The sequence below is a fragment of the Hevea brasiliensis genome, chromosome 4, assembly GCF_030052815.1.
Source record: "Hevea brasiliensis isolate MT/VB/25A 57/8 chromosome 4, ASM3005281v1, whole genome shotgun sequence".
Classification (NCBI taxonomy): Eukaryota; Viridiplantae; Streptophyta; class Magnoliopsida; order Malpighiales; family Euphorbiaceae; genus Hevea; species Hevea brasiliensis.
Window position 1 is genome coordinate 22224284 of NC_079496.1, and position 10589 is coordinate 22234872.

Sequence of the window (10589 nt, forward strand, 5' to 3'; positions counted from 1 at the left end):
GGTTTTGGTCATTTTCTCAAAACTTAAGTCCTTTAGGCAAAATTTGATAAATTTTCAGTTTTGGTGTCTAAGGTTGTACTGTTCCATTGGTCATCGTACTGTTGGAATTTAGCAAAATTCCTTCACAGAAAATGTTCCCTATTGTCTTAAGTTTATTCTCCTTTTTGAATCACTCCAATTGGAGTTTTGTAGCTCAAGTTATAGCCATTTGAACCATGACTGCCGGATTGGACACAACCTGCACTCGGGCAATTTTTTGTCTTTGGCAGTTTTAGGTCACCAACTTGGGGTGGCCAAATGACTTGGTTAATAGCATAATTTGGGGTGGTGTTCTTCATAAAAGTTTTAGGTCTATATCTCATCTAACCACTGGTAAAATTTCAGGTCATTTTGACCTGCCTAGCTCAAGTTATGGCCAAATGAACAAAAAATTCATTTGGTCAGTTTGTACAGAGGCAGACTGTGATTTTTCAACTTTGATCAATTTGTTCACTAGGTTTTGGTCACTTTTTGGGCATGCTTCCTAAATGAAAATTGTGTCATTTAGTGCCTATTTTCATTCCCAATTGGTCCCATATCAATTGGACTTGTAAAATTCCATTTTTGGTCCCTTAAAGTTGACTTTTGGTCATGGTGCATACCCAATCCGAATTTGGCTTTGATTCAAACACTTCTAACACACTTAATTAGGTTACAAATGACTATTTTTCACTTCACATTAGGTCAAAGATATCATTTACCACTTCCTCATATTTTTTATCTCTAAACCCTAATGTTCAAAACCCTAATTCACAAACTCATGCATTTAGCTACTTTCAAAGTCTTTAATCCTAACCATTCAACTAATTAAAGTTCCTATACCCATTCAAACCATTCAAATCATGCAAATCACCCTCCCCTTCATGATGGCCGAATTTCAACTTAGTCCCTCAACAATTTGTTTCATTTCATTTTAAGTTTATTTACAAGTAATTCAAGCTAAAAATATAACAAATAAATCTCAAAATTTCAAATTGATGTGCTTACCTCACTTGAATTTGAATTCTCTAATTTCCCTCTTCTTTTCTTCTTTCTTTGATGACCAAGCTTCTTCTCAAGTGACTAAACAAGCTCTAATGAGGTTTTTATGGAAGTGATTAAGGTTTAATGAAGGATTGTAAGCTTGAGAGCAAGCTTCAATGGAGGACTTTTCATGGGGATGGGAAGGAGAGTGGGGCGGCAACTTGATAAGGAAGAAGACTTTTTATCTTTTTTTTCTTTTCTTTTCTTTTCTTTTCGTTTTATCTTATGGAAGACCATAAATTCCAATTAATTAAATATATTAATTATTATTTTTATGGCATCATGCATGATGTCATCACCTTTTAACTTTTCCATTTTCTTTTTATTTATTTATTTTTTTCTATTATTTCTTTAATTTAATTCTCGATTCTGAAATTTTTTTTCTCCGATTTTATTTGACAGTTAGGTCAGGAGTCAGCTCTCGGGGTTAATTGACCAAATTGCCCCTCGCCAGTTCTTCCCGGTTTGCAAATAATCCAATATTTCTTCCGGCTCCCTGATCTAATTATTTGACTGGCTTAACAGTTCTTTTTCGTGATTTTCTCTTTTCCACTGTGTTTATAAGGGTCCTAAGGACTGCGGCGTCACATTTTATGATTTGAAATTTGAGTTTAAATCGACTTCGCAGTCGTTCTTGAGAAGGTCACCCATCGCTGTGACTCTCGGCTCGTTTAACTTCTTATGTTCTGTTTTTCTTGTTTATACTTAACTAATTGGCAATTACTAATTATTTGTGTTTATGGCTTCTCTAGTTGTCTTAAGTGTGGTTCTAATCTCCTTAATTGTCCGAACCGACCCCGGTCATCGGAATAGTGAAATATACCAAGCTATACAAATGAGGGTGTTACATACCGGATCTCCGTAAGGACATCAACTAGGGTAACTCCATACTCGCTGGTTTATGGAATGGAAGCTGTTTTGCCTATTGAAGTAGAAATTCCTTCCTTAAGGATTTTGAAAGAATCAGGAATCAATGAGTCAGAATGGATCCAGTCAAGGTTAGACCAATTGAATTTGTTGGACGAGAAAAGGCTAGCAGCGGCATGTCATGGGCAATTATACCAGAGAAGAATGGCTAGGGCACTTAACAAAGGCGTTCGCCCGCGCGAATTCCAACCAGGAGATCTGGTCCTGAAAAATGTGCTTCCAAATCAAAACAATGCCCAGGGCAAATGGTCACCAACTTATGAGGGAACCTATGTGGTTAAAAAGGCATTTTCTGGTGGGGCTCTGATCTTGTCCGACATGGACGGCGAAGAATTCCTGAAACCCATGAATGCAGATGCTGTAAAAAGGTATTACGCCTAAAAAAAAAAAGGTAAAGGTGAAAACCCGAAAGGGCACTCCTAGTAAAATATGCGAAAGAGGGCAAAAATCCGCAAGGGCGCTTTATGTAAAATGAGTAAAGGGTGAAAACCCGAAAAGACACCCTGAAAAAGTGAGCTAAAAAAAAAAATCTAGGGGTGGAAACCTGAGAGGGCGCCCTTAGAATCAGAAAATGGAGAAATAAGGAAGAGAATACATGACCAAGAAAGGAAATAAGCCACTACGGCACGAATGTTCGTCAACAGAATACTTGAAATAATGGCAGTTAAGGCACTTCAAAGTTAACTACAAGGAATCTGTGAGATCCATTCTTGTACCCTTCTTCTTTGAGACTGTACCTTTTTCTCTCAAGCCATAATAAAATCATTCTTTCACTTTAATTTATCTTTTTACACCCTAATTTATACTTACGCTCATATTTACCTTTCTTGTATATCCACACTTTAATGTTATCTTTCTTCTACATCTTTATTTTATGCGCTATTAATCTGTTAAAATTTTATCATAAGATTAGGATTTGGATATTGACAACCTCATGTACTTTGCTATGAGATTTGCAGGAAATGACCAAAAAAAAAAAAAAAACTAAAGGTGAAAACTCGGAAGGGCGCTTCTAGTCAATTATGCAGAGGGGAAAATGAAAACCCACAAGGGCGCTTTTTGCAAAATAAGAAGAAAGTCGAGAACAGAAAGGGCATCCTGGGAAGTGAGTAAGAAGGAGAAGGCAATGGGATAAGTCTTGAGATTCTTCCTCCATTAATCGTTTATCTTCAGAATCCTGTTAAGTACACTTCATCGCGGAAGAACTTCTCGTGTCAGGTTAGGCTTGCTTTGTCAGCATTTTAATTTCCAGCATTTAAATTTCTTGTCATCAACCTCTGGTTCCTTGATCCAAGTTGATTTTTGAAGGAACGAAAGCGTGAAAAACACAAGTTTATACCATTGAATTCAAAAATTTTCACCTAGGGTCACATGCATCATGCAAGATTTATTTTTATCTATTTGATTTCAATGATAAACAACATATTAAAACTCTTTTAATATGTTTTTGGATCTGTATTTGCCATTTAAGATTTTAAAATTAATCAGATTAATTTTAGAACCCTAGATTAAATCAAGAACGATTACACTAACCTCTTGATGCACTGCAGCGTGTCTGCGCCTTTGAGATTCGTCTTCAGGACACCAGATGTTGTCCCTCTAGCTTGTCCACACCAAGAACACCTATAGCAGCCCTTGAACAGCTTCTAAAGCCTTTTCTATTAATTAGAAATTCAAGTTCTGCCTTTTAAGAGATTAGAGATGTAAACAGGACACTAGAAACAATTTCTAGTGTTCTTAATTCAAGAGATTGATGGCTAATCTCTTTGAATTGATGAGAGATGAAGAAGAATAGAGGGAGGGCTACAAAATGGCGTGACCAAGGAGTGTGGCTGCTGGTTGTCTTTTATTTTCTCATAACAACACTTAAATAGCTAGGTTAACACATTAAACCCTTGCCACATGTCACCCTTTGATTAGCTCTAGGTTTAAGTGACCCAATCACATTGCGCCAAGTGTCAAACCTATATTTAATCTTGATTTTAATCATCTTACATCATTAAAAAAATATTTGGCAAGCTTATGTGTTATGCCATGTGTTACCATCTCATGGTGCCACGTGTCACACTGCAAAATGACCAAAATGCCCTTGTGTCTTAATTTTGAGTTCTCAACCCAAAATAATTATTTTTCTTCTTCTAATTAATTTATATCAAATATAAATTAATTAATTAATCTCTATTAATTAATTTCTCATTAATTAAATTCATATTTAAACACTTTAAATATAAATTTAACTTATATTGTACATCCAATAATCTAGATTTGGTTTCAAGTCATGTTAGGGACTTTGCAAACTAATTGCAAACCAAACCTATTTAATTAAACAATTAAACTCTTTAATTAATTAATTAAATCATATTTAATTAGGTGATAACTTGTGTTGTGTGTGACTTACTAGGCTCATCACTAATTGGCAATGAGATATGATATCAACTCTTAATATCATCAGAACTCTTTCTTACCATAAATGATTTCTCTAAATCATTTTATGAACCTCATAGACCATGGTTAACGCCTAGCATAGCATGCCATAGCCACCCAATTAGTAATAAGGTTTACCTTAAATGAACCTATAATCATATGTTACCATGCACTAGAATCTCTCTGTTACAAAATCCCAACTCATTCTGTAGTCATGTTTTATGTCAATCTCCTTTTGATATGAATCTTATGTTCTCTTTTAATTCCAGTTCTTGATTAAAAGATTTTCTCATCGAAACTCTTTTACGAATAAATCTATCTATCACCTTGGGAACTTGAAACATCAAGAACAATTAAATGAACATAGGATTTTATCTCTATTTACTTAGAGGAACAGATTCCATCTTGATCAACACCTACCTCCATATATAACTAGTAGGAGCCAACACATGCCCATATACCCATACACAGTACAAGTATGAAAGCAGTATCAAACTCAAACTACCTATATACAAGATAACTGTGCTATCTCAGGTCTAAAGATTATATGCACTGATATGATTTATGAAAAAACATTGACAAGAGTAAACTCCACGTGCTTGTCATAAGTGTCACTGGTTTGGCCTACTTATCATTTATAAGTGCCTATTATGTTTGTTATATGGCATGAGACTCACCATTCCATCTTATTTATATCTCATATAAACAAATTGGGAACAAACATGAATACAATCTTTCTGGATAAGTTATGTCCTTATTATGAAGTATCCTCGATTGTGAACCTATTTATGATACTTCGTGCTAGAAATATTATCACTCATATTCTTAACAACTTAAGAATAATATTTCTAACAAAATATCAATGGATCTTTTCTATTACACATAAATATATTATGTAAACGGAAAAGTGGAAATGCCTTTTATTAATAAAAATATGTACAAGATAAATTCTAAATGATATGCTCTAGGGCATACTACTAACAATCTCCCACTAGCACTAGAGCCATTCATTACAATATCTTAGACCTATCTTCTCAAGATGTCAGTCTAACTGAGTCTATGACATAGGCTTAGTGAATGGATCAGCTGGATTTTCAGCTGATGCTATTTTCTGCATGGCTACATCGCCTCGCCCAACTATTTCTCTGATAATGTGGTAGCGCCTTTCTATGTGTTTGGATTTACGGTGAGACCTTGGTTCCTTAGCACAGTATGATGCTCCATTATTGTCACGATGTAGTGGAGCTGACTCAATGGAAGGAACTCTGTAAGTTACATCACGAACTTCTTTATCCAAACGACTTCCTTTGCGACATCCGATGCGACAATATATACTCGACCTACGTAGTGGAATCTGTAGTCGTGCTCTGTTTGGAACTCTTCCAACTGACTGCACCTCCATTACAAATGAACACATATCCAGAGGTAGACTTTCTATCATCGATATCTGATTGGAAATCAGAATCAGTATAACCATCCAATTACAAGTCTCCACCTCCATAAATCAAGAATAAATCCTTAGTTCTTCTCAAGTACTTAAGAATATTCTTGTGACTATCGATGTTCCAAACACGGATTGGATTGATACTGCTAGTCAAACTAACGACATATGCGATATCAGGCCTAGTACACAACATTGCATACATTAAACTTCCACTAGCGAAGCATATGGAATCCTGGCCATCTGATCTCTTTCTTCAGGTGTCTTTGGAGACATCTCTTTAGAAAGATGGATACCATGTCTCACTAGTAACAATCCTCTCTTGGAATCAAGCATGTTAAACCTCTTTAACACCTTTTCCAAGTATAGACTTTGGGATAAAACAATTATTCTTTTCGCTCTATCTCTATAGATGCGAATCCCAAGAATATAGGTTGCCTCCCCTAAGTCTTTCATGGAGAATGTATTTGACAACCATACCTTTATAGTCGTCAACATACCTGTGTCATTACTCATCAACAGTATGTCATCCACATATAAGACAAGGAAAGTGATAACTTGTCACTAACCTTCTTATATACACATGGCTCATCCTCATTTTTGATAAAACCAAAGGATTTAATGGCTTCATCAAAACGGATGTTCCAACTCCTCGAAGCTTGTTTCAATCCATAAATGGATCGCTTTAGCTTGCATACCTTGGAACCATCTTGGGATTCAAATCCCTTAGGTTGTTCCATGAAAATGTTTTCTTCAATGTATCCATTGAGAAAAGCTGTTTTGACATCCATCTGCCAAATTTCATAATCATAGTATGCAGCTATTGCTAATAAAATCCTAATTGATTTAAGCATGGCAACAGGTGAGAAAGTCTCCTCATAGTCGATTCCTTGCCTTTGGCGAAACCCTTTCGCTACTAGCCTTGCCTTATAGGTCTCTACCTTTCCATCAGAACCAATTTTCTTCTTGAAAACCCATTTGTTTCCTATAGGTATAATACCTTCAGGTGGGTCAACAAGATCCCAAACTTGATTCTTATACATGGAATCAATCTCGGATTTCATAGCTTCAATCCATTTTAAAGAGTCTATATCTGATATAGCTTCTTCATAGGTAAGTGGATCATCTCCATGATCTACTTCTTCATGAGTAGACAACTCTTGTTCTTCTTCATAAAGAAAACCATATCTCACTGGTGGGTGAGATACCCTGGTTGTTCTACGAGGAACAGCTGTAGATGTTTCATCAACGGGTATTGGTTGACTAGAGGATCTATATCCATCTGATCTGTTTGTTGGTCAGAATTCTCCAATTCTAACTCTATTTGCCTTCCTTTGCCTCCTTCTTGAACAAACTGTTGTTCAAGAAATGTGGCATCTCTACTTATCACAACCTTTTGTGAAGTAGGCAAATAAAAATAATATCCAAAACTATCTTTTGGATATCCAACAAATCGACCTTTTTCTGATCTTGTCTCTAATTTATCAGTGTTCAGCTTTTTGATATAAGCTGGATAACCCCAAATCTTAACATGCTTAAGACTTGGTTTTCTTCCATGCCATATCTCATAAGGTGTGGAAGAAACTGATTTTGATGGAATCCTATTCAGAATATACAAAGCTGATTCTAATGCAAATCCCCAAAAGAAGATTAGCATATCAGTATAGCTCATCATACTACGTACCATATCCAATAGGGTATGATTTCTCCTTTCAGATACACCATTCAGCTGTGGCGTTCCTGGAGGAGTTAGCTGAGAAACAATGCCATGCTCTCTCAAGTATTCATCAAATTCAGTACTCAAATATTCACCTCCACGATCTGATCGAAGAGCTTTAATATTCTTTCCTGTTTGATTTTCTACTTCAGATTTAAATTCTTTGAACTTTTCAAAAGATTCATGTTTGTATTTCATCAAATACAAATACCCAAACCTTGATTTATCATCAGTAAAGGTAATAAAATAATGAAAACCCCCTTCTAGCCATTTCTTTAAATGGACCACATACATCACTATGTATTAGCTCCAAAATATTTTCAGCTCTTAGCCCTTGTCCAACAAAGGGTGATCTAGTCATTTTACCCTGAAGGCAAGATTCACAAGTTGGAGTAGGCTCAGAGCCCAATGAGGATAGAATCCCCATTTTCTCCAGTTTTGCAATCCTATCTTCTGCAACATGACATAACCTTAAGTGCCAAATATATTTTGAACTTGAGTTGGTTTTCACCATGGCATTGCATTCTTTTAGATCACTTGCATTCAATTTGTGTTTATCATTATTATCTAAATAATAAAGACCATCATTCATATAACCCGAACCAACATATTTATTTCCTAAATAAATATTGCAAACATCATCAGTGAACTGAAATTCATAGCCATTTCTAGTCAAACTAGATATAGAAATGATGTTCTTAAAAGCATCAGGTACATATAAAATATTATCCAAACACAAAACATATCCAAACATGTAAAAAGATTTAGATCCTATGGCTAAAGCTTCAACAGTTGAGCCATTGCCAATCCGGACTCTAATATCTTAAGAACGCAAGTCGCCATCTTGTTTGCTAGTTCCGCATATCATTAGAAATGTGAAGCGGCACTTGATATCTAAAACCCAAGCTGTAGATGAACTATGAGTATCATCAGAATCTAAATAACAAGATATGGACATACCTTTCGAAGGTGTATCCTTCTTATCCTTCAGAGAAGCAAGATACTCTGGGCAGTTCCTTTTCCAGTGCCCATCCTTTTTGGCAGTGGAAACACTTTCCTTTGCCTCCATCAGCTTTGGTTTTCCTTTTCTGTTTAGCTATTTTCTTGGAAGGACTAGGAATCTGAGGTTTCTTTTTCTTATTGCCCTTCTTCTTATTGGACTTTTCAGTAGAAGAAGATGCAATCAAAGCTACCTCTTTTCCTTTATTGCCTGGCATATTCTTTTTGGGCAATAACCAGCATGTTGAGTAAACCAGCTAAGGTGCATTCCTGTTTAGTCATATGGAAATTTGTCATAAATTTCCCCAAAGACTCAGGAAGGGACTGAAGGATCAAATCTGTTTGTAGTTGGAAATCCATGTTGAAGTCAAGATGTTCCAACTGCTCAATCAGCCGAATCATCTTGTGGACATGATCCCCAACATTCTGTCCCTCAGACATCCTCATACGGAATAGCTGTCTAGATATCTCATACCTAACATTCCTGCTGTGCTCACCATACAACTCTTGTAGGTGAAGGAGGATCTCACTCGCACTTTGCATGTTCTCATGTTGCTTCTGTAATTCATTACTCATGGAAGCAAGCATGTAATACTTAGCTCTCATATCATGCTCCTTCCACTTGACCAAAGTTTCATGTTCCTCTTGTGTGGCCTCTGGAGGTAAGGGACCAGGAACATTTGAATCTAGAACATATCCTATATGTTCAAGGTTCAGGAAAAGTTTCAAATTTCTTAGCCAATCGAATGATTAGGTCCTGTCAACCTATTGTGATCAAGTATGCTTGCAAGGATATTGGATGGTGGTGGTTGTTTTGTGCTCATTTTTATCAGAAAATTAACTGTAGAAAATAACCAGATTAATTAGTAAATGTATCATGTAATTAACCAAAATGATTATGGTCTTTTAATCAAATTGGTCCTCCCACTAACTTAGCGAATCCTACACTTCCAAAGTAGAAAACTGAAATCCTAGTTGGATGGATTTCTAGTGGGTGATTGAATTCTTATAATTCTATTGATCATCCTCAGGTACATCCATTATTGGAATTACAATAAACTATAAGTGAGCAACTCCTTGCCCATCACATCTCATGTGAGGTTCAATCCTTTACCTAGCCCCTAATGCTCAAAATCTCAAGTACATCCATTATTGACTTATCTTGCATTAGTTAAGTTGATCCCATTGAGCCAGTAATTATGCAAATAATTTTAATGCCCTCAGGTACGTCCAATATTGGCCACTAAACCATTTACATATTTACAATATCTCATGCTTAACAATTATTCTTAAGAAAATCTCTTAAATTAATTGCATCTTATGCAACTATTTAAAATTTCTTAAAATAATTGCCCCAATGGAGGGCCTATGTTATAATTACTTTAATTATAGCATTTCCAACTTAATCATTTGTTTGGAAGATTTTATGGTCATTCTAATTACTATTAAGGTCTCACTTTGCACATTATCCAATTAGCATGCATATATCATATAATAGCATATATTCCCATACATCTCATGCATTCATGGATAAGCAATAAATATGGTATGATCATGGACTTTCTAAGGGATTCAATTCTGAGCCACCAAGAATTGAATCAGGGCATTCCTAGGTGCATTTCATTCATTCATTTTACAAGAGTTGCTGAAGGAGTACATAATCAACACTTGATCTTGAATTCCTCCCACTGGTCCCACCAATGCTCTTGACCTCCTTGAACTTCTTGCAATCCAATATTACATAGTAATCCTTGGCATACCAAGGCGAATTTACAAGAACTTAAATAAATGAAATTACAACCCAAAAATTATTACAAACTTAATAATACATGCCCAAAATAAATTAAAATAAATTAATTAATTTACAATTCCAAAGAAACATAAAAGAAATAAATCCAATCACATTGGTCTTTTATAGTCCATGATCATCCATCATGCATATCACTATTTAACGATTAAATAAAACATACATACTTAAATTAAATTGAATATCTCATATTCAACTTAAAAATCCAGATT